This window comes from Pongo abelii, chromosome 3 (genome assembly GCF_028885655.2).
Source record: "Pongo abelii isolate AG06213 chromosome 3, NHGRI_mPonAbe1-v2.0_pri, whole genome shotgun sequence".
NCBI lineage: Eukaryota > Metazoa > Chordata > Mammalia > Primates > Hominidae > Pongo > Pongo abelii.
Genome location: NC_071988.2, coordinates 90,542,520 through 90,557,285, shown reverse-complemented (window position 1 = coordinate 90,557,285; position 14,766 = coordinate 90,542,520). Strand labels below are relative to the sequence as shown.

Here is a 14,766-nt window from a genome sequence, read left to right as displayed (position 1 = left end):
GGGAACAGGGACAGGGCATTCCTACTCTGCCACCTTTAAAACATCAATTTTGCCACCACGCCATGTGCAAATTTTAAAGACAATGTGATGAAAATATGGCAATTTGCTGTTCGTTGTTAGGTCTAGAAGTGAGGCTCTAGGTAATTATTAAGAATTCATTTGAGATTTTTCTTTGTTTGCAATAATTGATATAAAAAACAAAACATGATATTACAAGAAAATTTCTGAAATAAGATGAGATTAAATATTATTTATTTGGTGACTTTGTATCATTTATTTGACCCTTGTTGAATACTTAGAATCTGCTGTTTAATTTATACACTTTAATATTTATAACACACACATATAGGATTATAATTTAACTTACATCTCCTCACACTACGCTCAACCTAAAGTGAAGAAGGTCCAAAGGTTTGATAATAACTTAATAGTCTGAAATGTAGAGTATCTATGTTGGGAGCTTCTAGAGAACAAACCTGAGCAGGTTCCTGGTACGAAAGTGATGGTTAAGATAGAACATATTACAACTACAAGGCCAGTTGTATTCTGATTGCAACTGATCTCAAAAGGTAACGCCAGATTGATGAAGGAGAGTCTTATGAGCAACAGCTCTTGAGAGGAAGGGAGTCCCACGTACAATGAGTGTGCAACCTAAAAAGCCCCAGAGTGTTAGCAGGCTCAACTCCAGAAATGGCTTCCCACCTGTCACAGCATGTTGATCAATTGCTGTATTTAATTTCAGAGAAAAGATGAGGCTTAAAACAGATATAATCGGCTTCTCCTAGATTATGATAATATTGTAAAAGTCAAACACATATCAGTGTAAAAACTTAAGAAATTTTAAAAACCTACTAAATAATTTTATTTACATTTAAGTGTATACATATGCAAGAAAAATACTTATATTTCTTTTTATATAGTCATTTTAAAATTGGAATTAATTTATAGATGTACTTTATCACATGTGTAACAATTTCAAAATTTTCAAAAAGCCAGTTGAGCCAATTTATTCATTTAATAAATCAGGTCCTTAAATTAAAATTTAAATAGGCATGTCACTAAGATTATACAACAGTAAACAAAATGAAAAGTGTAACATATTTGCTTAATTAGTGTAAAGATTATAAAACTATATTTAGTTTAGTGTAGAGCTTTACATATCTAAATATTTAATAGATATTAATATTTGTTAAGCAGGTATTCTAATACCTTAAATTTTTACCATGTAAGCCATTACTTGATGAATTTTCAATTCTCGAATTTTGAGACTGGAAAGCAGTATACTGATCTTACTTTCAGAGCAAGCATCTCTTTATTTTTATACACTAAACTATACTGTTGATTATAGAGATAAGAATTATGAGTATTCATCATTTTTAAAGAATAGACATTTAAATCTTCTTAAGTGTACTATCAATTAAAATTTTATAAAATCAGTAATTAAAATCATATATTTCTAATGGTTATTTATCTCAAAATAATCTGTTTAACTTGAATATCTTATGGACATTTTCTCTATGTAAGAAAATAGCAGTTTCTTTTATTATTTGAGAACAATAATAAGAACTGTCTATTTATCATCAAGAACACACAAAAAATCTTGGTTGAGTGATGGCAGAAATGTAGGCCATGACATCTAGGTGAGGTATGTGGAAATATAGCAAACTATTCTGAGTGTAATGCCCTATCGTCATTTTTAGCAATTCATTGTCTCAGATCAGTAATGCTGGATATGTAGAAGGGCTTATTTAAATTGAAAAAGAAAAATCATTATGTTTCTCATAACAAGCTAATGTCCTAGAATGCTTCACTGATTTGTGTGGTTTACTGAATTTTGTGAATTTTACATTTTTTACTTCTTTACATCTGTGTGTTTGTGCAAACACCAGGAATCAGCATATTGCAGGTCACCCTATCACTTAAGGTTAGATAAGTAATGACATCATGGAAACAGTGATATCCGAAATAGGAAAATTTAGATGTATTCATGTCCTTGTGTCACAAAGTGAGAGAAGACTGTAAGCATACCTAGGAAAATACAATGAAAGAATGAGATATACTCACAAGTTCATGATCGTGGAATTCTAGGCTACTTAGCTAAGATAAAATATCAGAATAGATAATATGAAAATAGGAAGGTAACATGTTTTCACTAAATTCTTTGTGTCTGGAATTAACAGGATTACCCCATCAGGTCTTCCCTAAATTTAGAAAGATCTATTCCCTCTTTTCTATCTTTCTAGTTTTATTAAATTTCTGACAGGAAAATAAACAACATCTTGTGACCAAGAATATAGCAGTTGCCACACAGGCCAGCAGGAACCCAGTCACATCTATAGAGTGGTACTGGAACCAGGTGAGGTCGTGGACAGCTGATCACAGGTGCTTGGCTCCTTTGTGGCACATGACAAACTCGATCCAGAAGTCTGCTGGATCAGGGGCCTTACAGGTTGATCATGGTGAATTCTTGATAATCTCATAGCATCCTCTTTATAACTGGAAGGCAAAAACACACATAGAACTTAGAAAGTTGTAATTTTGTTTTCATAAAAGACAGGTAGATAAACTGTAGTATATGTTATGCAAGCCAGAAACTTGTTGAGTGAAAGATTGATTCTGGTTGTGACATGAACGTTATTGGTTGCATAGCATTAAACAGATACCGTGGGGAGACTGAAAAAGAGTATATTCTTAACAAAATGGGGTAAAGCAAAGAAGTGAATAAAAGCTGAGTAAGCCAGCTGTTAACTAAAACTTAATAATTCCATGAAGATCGACACTCTATGAACTATAATTTCCAGAACTATTCCAATACCAAGGTGATGAATGACTTAATATTGAAGGGAAAAATCCCTTAAAATGTCTACCAGCATGATATTTAACATTCTCCAACATAATGTATAATATAATCAATGTTAGATCAGTCTTTACAAGCAGTAGTACTTACAAGGAATCGTTAATGACTGTTCTCAAAGCCCTGAGTAAATCTTTGCTTGTCATAGTTTTGAAGTTTATTTCCACAGCTGCTCCTTTGGCCTTCATGCGAGCTATGGCATCAAACTGATCACCAAATAGGGGAACTCCCACCATAGGGACGTCATGGTAAATAGCTTCATAGATCCCATTCATTCCTCCATGAGTGATAAAAGCTTTGGTTTGAGGTGACCTAGTATGCAAATTGGATGAGAAATGGTGAGATATTTTATCATGAATTTTTAAAATAATTTCAGGACTAAAGATGGGAATTATGAGATAACTCCCCGAAGCATACAGCATTTTCTTTAAAAGGAGAGCACATGGAGCTTTGCTACTAAAGATCATTTCTAACTTAAGAAAAAGAGACATTAATTCCTTCTGCATATCCTGTCACTCTCACCTTAACAACAGAAAGTGTGAGTCTATACAATTTTAGTCAATCCTTTAATTATATCTGCTTCAAAAGTGTAAGTAAAATAAAGTTTTATAATTTTAAATATTTGCTGAATTTGCTCACTGTTTAATATTTATTCATTTTTTCCTCATCTAGTTCATATTTTTACTTTCTCAAAGGCCTACCAAGAAGATCATTCTGGGGTATCCCATCATACAGCCGAGTATTGGTTCCTAATGTGGATGGTTTTTTTCCATTGTATCTCTATAACACCTACGGAAGAAACACATGTATTTCACAGATTGAACCACAGGATATTAGCATTCTAAGGATGTAGATATAGTTATAAATTATAAACTCATTGTACTTCAGGTGTTGGTTCAGACAGGGGTATGTAGAGGTACTGTGTAAACACTCAAAGATACAGTAGGACATTTTACAAAGGTCTTTTCAAATAATGTGTACCAGTTGACTATTAAGTATACTATTATTATTTTAATATCAATTAAAAATATCTGAGTATGAGAATATCAGTGAATAATTAAAAAGTAATTCATCACTGGCTACTCAATTTTCTTATAAGAATAAAATATTTTATAAGTACATGAGCTCTGTGTCATTTTAAATCATGGAACTATTCTAGTTCTACCATCAAATTTACAGTTCCCCACAGATAAAATTTGCTTTCAATTTTGTGTGCGTTTTGGATAATCAGTTATCTTTTCTTCTCTATTTCCTTCCTGGCCTCTGTCTTCTTATATTTATTTGTTTTATTGAAGAAGAATGAGCTAGAGAATCACTTATGTTCCATTGTTCAATGATAAATTTTCTTTGGGATTGTGTCTTTTTTTTCCATAATTTTTATTTGTGGGAACTTATAAAAAAATTCATACATTTGAAAAGAAAGGATGGCACAGATGTTTCAAACTACTTAACAGATAATTTCTTAATTAAAATTATGAAATTTCACATTCCTAATTAGTATATTTGCCTTTATTGAGTTTGATGTATTTTAGCTAAATACGAAATAAAACGTCTTTTGGATAGTTTATATATAGCACTACCTAAAGTGCGAAATTCTAGAATTACAGTAATAACAAAGTTAAAATTAGTTGTTAAAATAATTACATAACTTAAATAATTAAGTTACTATAATTGTAATTGACATTTAACTCTTGAAGAAAGCTCTAATTATCGAGAAAGACTACATTAATCCGAGCTTTTATTTCTATGCAAAAGTACCCTGAATACAGTTTTTATGCACTCAAATATGAGAATGATATTCTTGAGACTGATTCTTCTTTTTCTTTGTTATATCAGTTTTCCTTTTTCTGGCCCTTGGAAATAATACATGTCAGAACTTTTTTTGGAATAGTTGGCACATGCCTTTAGATTTCAAATTCTAAAATATGATGTAGGGGCTTAATTTTTTATTTCTATTTTATTATAAATGAACGACAATCAAGAGGGTTGTTTCCAGTAACAGCAAGACTGAGTAGGGCAAAAGCCATACTTTCTCATTATGTGAACAGCTGCTTATCAGGAATGGAGGTTTTACTGACCTTCTGTGGGATCTGGGCAAGGGCTGAAGCAATAATATTAGCCTTTTCTTCTGTAACGTTTTGAAACAGTGACCCCAGAGAAAACAACCCAATATCATCTTCCCCTGAACTCTGGACAAAATTTTCCATTTCTGGAAGATAAAAATTTCTCTGCATTACACAGGGGTAATATAACAAAGATTAAAGTAAAGGTTACTTACACTTCTAAAATGAAGAGTTGAGAAATTATTACTGTGTAGTTGTATTCTATTCTTATGTTCTGACACACAGAACCATCTAGTCTCTTTATAAGAAAGTCTATATATAAAACATATGGCTTAAATACACAATCATTCATCACTAGAAAAGGCACACAATCAAACAGTATATGAAAAGTTTCAATGACAAGAGTACTTTTCATGTCTGTGTCATGTAGACACAGAATCCTAAAAACAAAATAATTTACTAACATATATAAATATTATTTGAGGAGTGACATCAGCAAGATGGTGGAACAGAAGACGTCCAGCATCAATCCCTCTTAAAAGTACAACTAGCAACTATTCAAATATAAAAGTACCACTCTGAATGCACCAGAGCTCAGGAGAAAAGTGAAAAATCTTATGGGTTCATGGAAATTAAAAAATCCATGACCAGAAAGAAGAAAGGTCATTTTTGCTGCGTCACCCCATTCTCCAAACCAAAATAGCACCACTCACAGAAAACTTCCCTGTACCTGCAATTACACAGGTGGAAGAAAATAATTGCAGGTGGACATTCAATCTCCATATGAGTGTGTGAATCACTGTGAGAAGCCGTCTTTGTTCCATCCCACAGGAGGTATTAGGAGTGTCAGAAGGGCTGAACCACCTGGGTTGAATTGGAAGCAAAGAGCAGAAGCACTAATCATGGCAAATGGCAAACAGATCTTGGCAGATGCTTTGCGGTCCTATCAGCAGGGAACTCACACTGAGGGGAGCTAGCCAGCACTACAGTAGTACAGAAGGCACAATCCAAGGAAAAGCTAGAATCTTTGGTCAGATTTTACAAATATCCCAGGTGATTATACAGAGTCTTTCTCTGACCCAGAAACAACTATCAGGTCAGTAACTAAGTTCCAGTTATTTCTTAAGCCTTCCCGAACCCAGAAATTACTACAGGTTTGGGTTTAAGTTCTGGCACAACATTATTTTTTATGGTCATGATAAGTCTTCCCCAGACAGGAAAACAATAGCATGGAAGAGATTTAGCTCTACTGCACTATTTAGGTTTTGTTATCAACTATAAGCTCTCCTCAAAACAGAAAGAATCCTCAGGGCAGCGATTCAGCTCTGGTATTAAGCAGTAAAGTTTTAATACCACTGAATAACACCTTAGAAAGCTGAATCAAGTGTCTATCTTCTTGAATATTCAAGCATCAATGTAAACAGCAAGTATTGTTAAAAAAAAAAAGGGAAATATGACATCTCCAAAAGAAACGAATCAGTGTTCAATAATGCACCAGAATTGAAAATTCTTAAATATTCGAAAACAAATTCACAATAAATCTATAAACAAAAAACTAAAAGAAACTTGGAAAATAATGCAGACACAATATTATACATTTGAGAATGAAATCAGAATAATAAAAAATGAAATCCTTGAAATGCAGGATAAAAATTGTTAAACTAAATACTCACCAGAAATATTTAACAGCAGACTTGATCAAACAGGAAAGAATCAGTAAGCTCAAAAAAAAACATGCAATTACCCAATCAGAGGAATAGAAAGAAAAAAGAAATAGTGGCGGCCACAGAAATTATATGACACTATGAAGGGAAATACTACCATATAATATAAATTTCTAAAGGATATGAGATAGAAAAGAAAGGCCTAGAAAACATACTCAAGATAATAAAGACTTAACATTTTCCAAATTTGGAGAAAGACAATAATATCTGGGAACAGTTAGCTTAGACATCACCCAATAAATTCAACCCAAAAAGTGATTCCCAAAGGTACATTATAATCAAATTACCAAAAATCAAAGAACAAAAAAAATACTGAAAGCAGTAGGAGAGAGATAAAAACAAAACAAAACAATGACAACAAAACATAACACATTCAATAGTGATCCCAAACTGTTTTCAGTGAATTTCCCAGAAAAAAACAAACAAACAAACAAACAAAATCTTTTAGGACAGAAGAGAGTGGGATAATATAGTCAAAATGCTGAAGTAAACAAAAATGTGTAAAACTTTTAATCCAAGAATACTGTACTCATCAAAGCACTTCTTCATATATGAGGAAGAGATAAAGACTTTTCAAGACAAATAAAAACTAAGATAATTCACCAACACCAAACCTGTCTTAGAAAAGCAAAGGGTATTTTTCACTCTAAAGGAAAAGGACACTACCATGTAACAAATAAAAATGTAAAAAGTCACTGGTAAATGTAAATATATACACAAATTCAGAATACTCTAATGCTGTAATTGATATTTAGTATAAAGACTATAAAGGAAAACTAATAAAGGTAACAACTACAACAATGATTAAGGGATAGACAACATAGAAAGATGTAAATTGAGACATGAAAAAGTCCAAATGTTGGGGAAATAGTGTGAAAATACACAGTTTAAATTTTTTTCCTTTGGAATTAAAGTTGTCATTTATGTAAAATAACCTCTTATAACTATAAGGTGTTTCCATAGCCTCTTGGTAACCACAAAGCAAAAACCTATAATAGATACACTAAAAATACCTAAATGGAATTAAAACATACTACTAGAGAAAGTTACTTGATCTCAAAGGAGCATGGTAAGAGAAGGGAGAAAAGGACAAAAGGATCTAAATACAACCACAGAAAAAATTTTTAAAAGGCAGCATTAAATCTTTATTTGTTAATAATATTCTTAAATGTAAACGGATTAAATTCTTCAATTAACATACATAGAAATGGCTAAATGGATAAAATAAAAATAGCTAACTATATTCTTCCTATAATAAATTATTATACCTATAAAAATATGCATAAACTAAAAGTAAAGAAGTAGAAAAAGGTATTCCATTCCAGTGGAAAACAAAAATAAAAATTAAAAAAAGTAGGAGTTGCTATTATTATATCAGATTGAATAGACTTTAAGAATGATTTTAAAAAGACAAAGCCATTATATAATGAAAAAAGACTTAATACTGCAGCAGAATATAACAATTGTAAATATGTGTGTCTTTCATGCCAGAGCAAATATACAGCAAATATTAACAGACCTGAAGGAAAAGATCAGCTGTAATACAAAAATAGTAGACTACCTAAAACCCTAATTACCTCAATAACCAGATAATTCAGATAGAAAATCAACAAAGAAATATAGGAGTTAAACTGCCCTCTAGATAAAATAAATCTAACATATATTTACAGAAAATGCCATTCAACAACTGCAGAATACACATTCTTTTCAACAGCACACAGAACCTTTTCTGTCAGATTACAAAAAAAAAACTTACCACATTTAAAAAATTCAAATCATCTCATATGTCTTTTGTAACCACAGTGAAAAAAGACACAATCAATAACAGAAGGAACACTATAAACTGTACAACTATGTGGAAATTAAACAACGTGTTCATGAATGATCAAAGAAATTTAAAAGTAAATTGAAACATTTTCTTGAGACAAAACTGGCAGCATAATGTAGCAAAACCAATGAGATACAGCAAAATTAGTTCTAAGAGGAAAGTCTACAACAATGAACACAAACATCAAAAAAGTAGGAATATTTCAAATAAACAATTTATGATAACATCTCAATGAATTAGAAAAACAAGAACAAGAAAACTCAAAATTATTAAGAAAAAAGATATTTAACGATTAGAGCAGAAATAAATGAAATAGAAATAAAATACAATATAGAAAATCAGCAAAATATTGAGTTAGTTGTTTGAAGAGATAAAATTGACAAAGGTTTAGCTAGACTAACTGAAAACAAAACAAAACAAAACAGAAAAGATTCAAATAAAATGGGAGCTTACAAAGAGATAAAGCAAATCAGGCACAGAGGCTCATACCTATAATCTCAGAGATAAAGCAAATCAGGCACAGAGGCTCATACCTATAATCTCAGAGATAAAGCAAATCAGGCACAGAGGCTCATACCTATAATCCCAGCATTTTTGGAGACAGAGGCTGAAGAATCACTTGAGGCCCAAAGTTTGAGACGAGCATAGTAAGAACTCATCTCTACAAAATTTGAAATAAATTAGCCAAGCTTGGCCTGTCTCAGCTACTCAGGAAGTTGAGGTAGAAAGATTGCTTAAACCCAGGAGTTTGGGCTTCAGTGAGCTATAGTAGGGTCACTGCACTCAAGCATGGGTGACAAAGTGAGACTTCATCTATAAAACTTTAAAAGTTCTAAAAAAAAAAGGAAGAGAAAACAATTGACGCTAGAAATAAAAAGAAATATAAGAGGCTACTATGGACAAGTATATGCCAACAAATGGAAAAATCTAGGAAAATAAACAAATTATTGGACACATTCAGTAAAACAGGACTGGATTATGAATAAATAAAAACATGGAGAGATAAAAAATGAGGAAGAAGCTTAGAGCAGTAATAAAGTCTCACTAAAAAAGGCAGTGAGCTAATGTCTTCACTATGAAATTCAGTCAAATTTAAAGAATAATTAATATTAATTTTTCTCACTCTTCCAAACCATCAAAAAGGCAAAAACACTTCAGTATCATCTTGTGAGGCTAGCATTACTGTAATCCCACACCAGACAAGGAGACTATATATATATATATAAAAAATATATAGCAATTTATTTTATATTATATATAATATATATAGCAGTTTATTACTGCTTTAAGCTTCCTCATTATTTCTCCCACCATGTTTTTATTTATTCATTTATATATATATATATACATATATATATATATATAGGCCTATATTGGCCTATATATATATATATATAGATCTCTATCTAGCTATATATATATATATCTATATCTATCTATATATGTCTATAGAGATATATATATATAGGCCAATATACCTGGTGAATAAAGATGCAAACGTCATCGACTAACTACTAGCCAACCAAATCCAACAGCATATTAAAAAGATTATACAATATGATCAACTGGAATTTATCCCAGAGATGCCAGGATGGTTCAACATATGCAAGTCAATACATGTAATGCACCACATCAACAGAATGAAGGACAAATAAATTTATAGGTAGATAGAAAGGTGATAGATACATAGATGGATAATAGCAAAAAGGCATTTAATAAAATTCAGTATTTCTTTAGGATAAAAATTCTCAACGTATTAAGTATATAACAAAAACATACTTAGAACAATGAAGCCCATACATGATAAACACACAGCTACCATCATACTGAGCGGGGAAAAGTAGAAAGGTTTCTTTTTTTTCCTAAGATATGGAAAAAGACAAAGATGCACACTTTCTCCACTCTTATCCAACCTAATACTGGAACGTCTAGCCAGAGTAATTAACGAAGAGAAAGAAATGAAGGGCATACAAATTGGAAAGGAAGAAATCAAATAGTTCCTCTTTGCAGATGACATGACCTTATAAAGAGAGAAAACTAAAGACTCCATGAAAACAACACTTAATGATTGATAAAAAAATTCAGAAAACTTTTTGAAAAAAATTATCATACAAAAATTGGTATTATTCTATATGCAAATAGCTATCTGCAAAAAATTAGAAAAACAATTTCATTTAATATAGCTACAGAATAAAACCCCTAAGAATATGTTTAACCAAGGAGGTATAAAATATCTACAATGAATATTATAAAACAAGGATGAAAGAAATTTAAAAAGACACAAATAATTAGATACACCATGTTCATGAATTGGAAGAATTTGTATTATTAAAATGTACATAGTATCCAAAGGAAACTGCAGATTCTAAACAATCTCTATCAGAATACCATGACATACTAAACAGAAATGGGGAAAAGCTTTTTTTAAAATTTGTACAGAACTGCAAAAGACCAAGGCCAAAGCAACCTTGACCAAAAAGAACAAAACTGGAGGCATCACACTACCTGACTTCAAAATATATCACCTAGAGGGCTCCGGTTCCAAGATGGCTGGATACGACCAGCTCCGGTCTGCAGCTTTCACCATGATTGACACAGAAGATGGGTGATTTCTGCATTTCCAACCGAGGTACGTGGTTCATCTCACTTGGACAGTGGGTGCAGCAGCCCAAGGAAGGCCAGCCGAAGCATGGTGGGGCGTCACCTCAGCTGGGAAGTGCAAGGGGTGGGGAGATTTTCCTTTCCTAGCTGAAAGCCCGTGACAAACTGTACCTGGAAAAATGGGACACTCTCGTCCAACTACTGGGCTTCTCCCATGGTCTTAGCAACCAGCAGACCAGGAAATTATCTCTGGAGCCTGGCTCAGGCGTCCCATGCCCACGGAGCCTTACTCACTGCTAATGCAGCAGTCTGAGATTGACCTGCGAGGCAGCAGCCTGGCGAGGGGACGGGCGTTCACCATTGCTGAGGCTTGAGTAGGTAAACAAAGTGGCCAGGAAGCTCGAACTGGGTCGAGCCCACCGCAGCTCAGCAAGGCCTACCGCCTCTATAGACTGCACCTCTGTGGGCAGGGCATAGCTGAACAAAAGGCAGCAGAAACTTCTGAGACTTAAATATCCCTGTCTGACAGCTCTGGAGAGAGCAGTGGTTCTCCCCACAGAGGGTTTGAACTCTGAGAATGGACAGACTGCTCTTCAAGTGAGTCCCTGACCGCCGTGTAACCTAACTGGAAGATACCTCCCAGTAGGGGCTGACAGAAACCTCATAAAGGTGAGTGCATTTAGTACACACACAACATTTATAATTAAGTTTGCTGTCTTATACGGGAAGAGATCAAGGTGCCCCAAAGCTAGTAAACATGTAACCATCAAAGATCACTGATCTCAGATCACCATAACAGATATAATAATGAAAAATTTGAAAAAGCACGATAAATACCAATATGTGATACAGAGTCAAAAAGTACACACTTGCTGTTGGAAATATTATGCCAAATTGATTTGCTTCATTCAGGGTTTTCAAAAACTTTAATTTGTAAATTGCAATTTCTGTGAAGCACAATAAAGCAAAGTATAATAAAATGAAATATGCCTATGCATAAGAACTTATGGAAATAAAATGGTAAGCTCGGCACAGCTTACTGAAAACAAAATTAGTTAGAGCCAATCAATACATGTACATTCAACTCATGTCTAAGGCTAAGGATATTTGAAGTGGGATCCTCTGAATATTAGTTCTGTGAAACAGTCTCTGTATTGGAATTCAGTGGAATACATTAAACAATATTTTAGTGTCTATTGATTGTTCCTTTGTTCATGTTTCTACATATTTCTCAAACACATTTGAATCAAAAACATGTCTTGCATTGACCAGCGCCGATCACAACTGTGAATGAAAACTGCAAAGCAAAACAACTTTTTATCAGTAAAGCAAAGAAATAAAAATAAGTCAGAAGGATATATATCAGTAAAGTAAAAATTGTATCTCATGCCCCACAAGACCAAAAGTCATTTAACTTTTTATAATATTTTTTCAAGTTTTTGTGACGTAATCAACTAAGAAATCAGAGAATTCTAGAAAATGTTTCAATTTAACCACTCTTGAAAAAAAATTCAAAGAGGACTTTCTGAAGATTTTTTTTTGAAATTTTTGTTGAGAGAGAAAGGAATGATTAGCATCTTGTTTCAATAGAAATGGTATAACTGTCAAAGTAACAATCAATGATTCTCAAAAATATGCGATGTAGATTTGGGCTATTTGGAGGAAATACAAAATATAATCTTCCTGTTAATTATGACCATTTATAAGTTTATTACTGGTATTAAGGAAGTAGGTTATTTTACACTTAGAACAAATTTACTTTCTTTATGAAGAACAGCTACAACATTTTCTATAATAAAAGCTCATTAACCTGCATATATGTGTCATAGACAATGTATGGGAATTTTTAAAAATATTTCTTTTGATAATTAAATTAAAAATAAAACAAGAATCTCTTACCTAATGCCTTACTCTAAAACTCTTCCCAAAAATGATGGTCATAATCCTGAATCCAGAAGTGGAAGAAAACTGAAAGCATTGGATTTTGTAATCTTTCCTGAAAGGTCATTCTGTCTGTTAGTCCTGTCATAGGCACAGGTACATAGGAAAGTGGAGCTGGAAGTTTCCCACAGCTTTGCTCCATATTGCCTCTTAGAGAAGTTCTAAGTGTGAGCACAAAAGGGACTGCAAGCAACTCAGCCATCAGGTCTCCACGGGGAATAACAGGGTATATAAGCATTACATCGTCGTTGGTTTCCTGTAGCTTCTTCATAAGTGTCTCATTGTAGATAACGTTCTCACACATCATTTTTAAAGTTCCTCTAATTTCAACAAAAAAAAACATGTAATTTTATAACTGATTGCCAGGTTAGTAAGCCTGGCAAGACATTCAGAGCTAGGTCAACAAATATTTCATTTTCTTCTGTTTTGTCCAGTGGCATATGGACCACCTCAAATTTCAGTGCAGAAGGCTTCCTGTAGTCAATTAACAAAGACATTGAGTGAGTCAATACTATTATCTCATGGCCCCTCACTATGAGCTCCTCTAGAATGACCTTGACATTAAGCCAATGGCTCATGTCACAGGGTCACACCAGGACCATCTCTCAGAATCCACAGCCAGAACAGAAGAGTTGCAGGAGCAGAAATACCAAAGCTGACTTCTCGGACCTCATGATGACATTTCCCTCACACACTGATCTGCAATAGTTTTGTAGTTACTAAGCATGAAATTGAAATGACAATATAAGCACAGAAGTTAAAAATTAATATTATAAGAGTAAATAAAGTTCATTGGAAAAAATATTTGCCTCTATTGTGGTCATAATTTCTACTTTTCCCATATTGATACATTTGTGATATATCCTAATAAGTAGCACTTTCCCTTTCAAAAGATTAACATCATAATTTGCCATTACTGAAAGTAAGAAAAATTTAAATTATCACATTCCAGGGTCTATTTGTTTTCTCCCTACCAACAGTGATAGGATTGTCATTACAACTGGTAGTGAATGATCCAACTCTAAAATCTCATTTTGTTGTCTGTTCTTTTTTTCTGACCTCTCTTGGTACATATTATCAAATGCTGGGTGCCTCCAAGAAGTAGACTCTAAGCTGAATATGTTTTTGAGGGAGATAATTTGGGAGTTTTATTGAAAATAACATCTGTGAAAAAGTAGGAAGCAAGATTGGACAGTGGAACAAATTAAGATATAATTCAGTGCAATGGTTTGAATGCTTGAGTGCTCCAAAGATTAATATGTTAAAATTCTTATAACCGAAATGACTGTATTAGCAGACAGAACATTTTAGGAGGTGTTTAGGTCATGAAGGCAGAGTCCTCATGAGTGGAATTAATTCCATTCCAAAATTTGCTCACAAGAACTCATTCATCTCTTTTCCCCATTAAGACATGGTGACGGGCTGCCATCTTGGAGGAATGCCCATTACCAGCATCTTGATTGTGAAACTTTCAGCCTCAAGAACTGTGGCAAATAAATGCTTTTTGTCTATATGCTAGGCAATGTATGGTATTTTTCTATATAGCACCCTGAGCATGCTAAGACATGCAGTCTCAGCATAGGTTTCATCTCACCTACTGGGAGTTCTGAAGCCAAGTTAGCCCTTCAGAGTTGGTCCAAATTGAAATGAGGAGAATGGGCCTTTAAAGTCTTACATATGACCAGGCATTGGATATGGGCTGTCTTGGAAAAGTCACTTTATACTAGATAGCTTTCAGCAGCGCTGTGCTGAGAG

The 14,766-nt window shown here is 33.3% G+C and overlaps 1 pseudogene; it reads right to left on the bottom strand.

Annotated features, from left to right (window-relative positions):
• Positions 1–2,217: 2,217 nt before the first annotated feature.
• On the bottom strand, positions 2,218–13,685 carry LOC103890433 (UDP-glucuronosyltransferase 2A3-like; annotated as a pseudogene).
• Between the last annotated feature and the right edge of the window lie 1,081 nt (positions 13,686–14,766).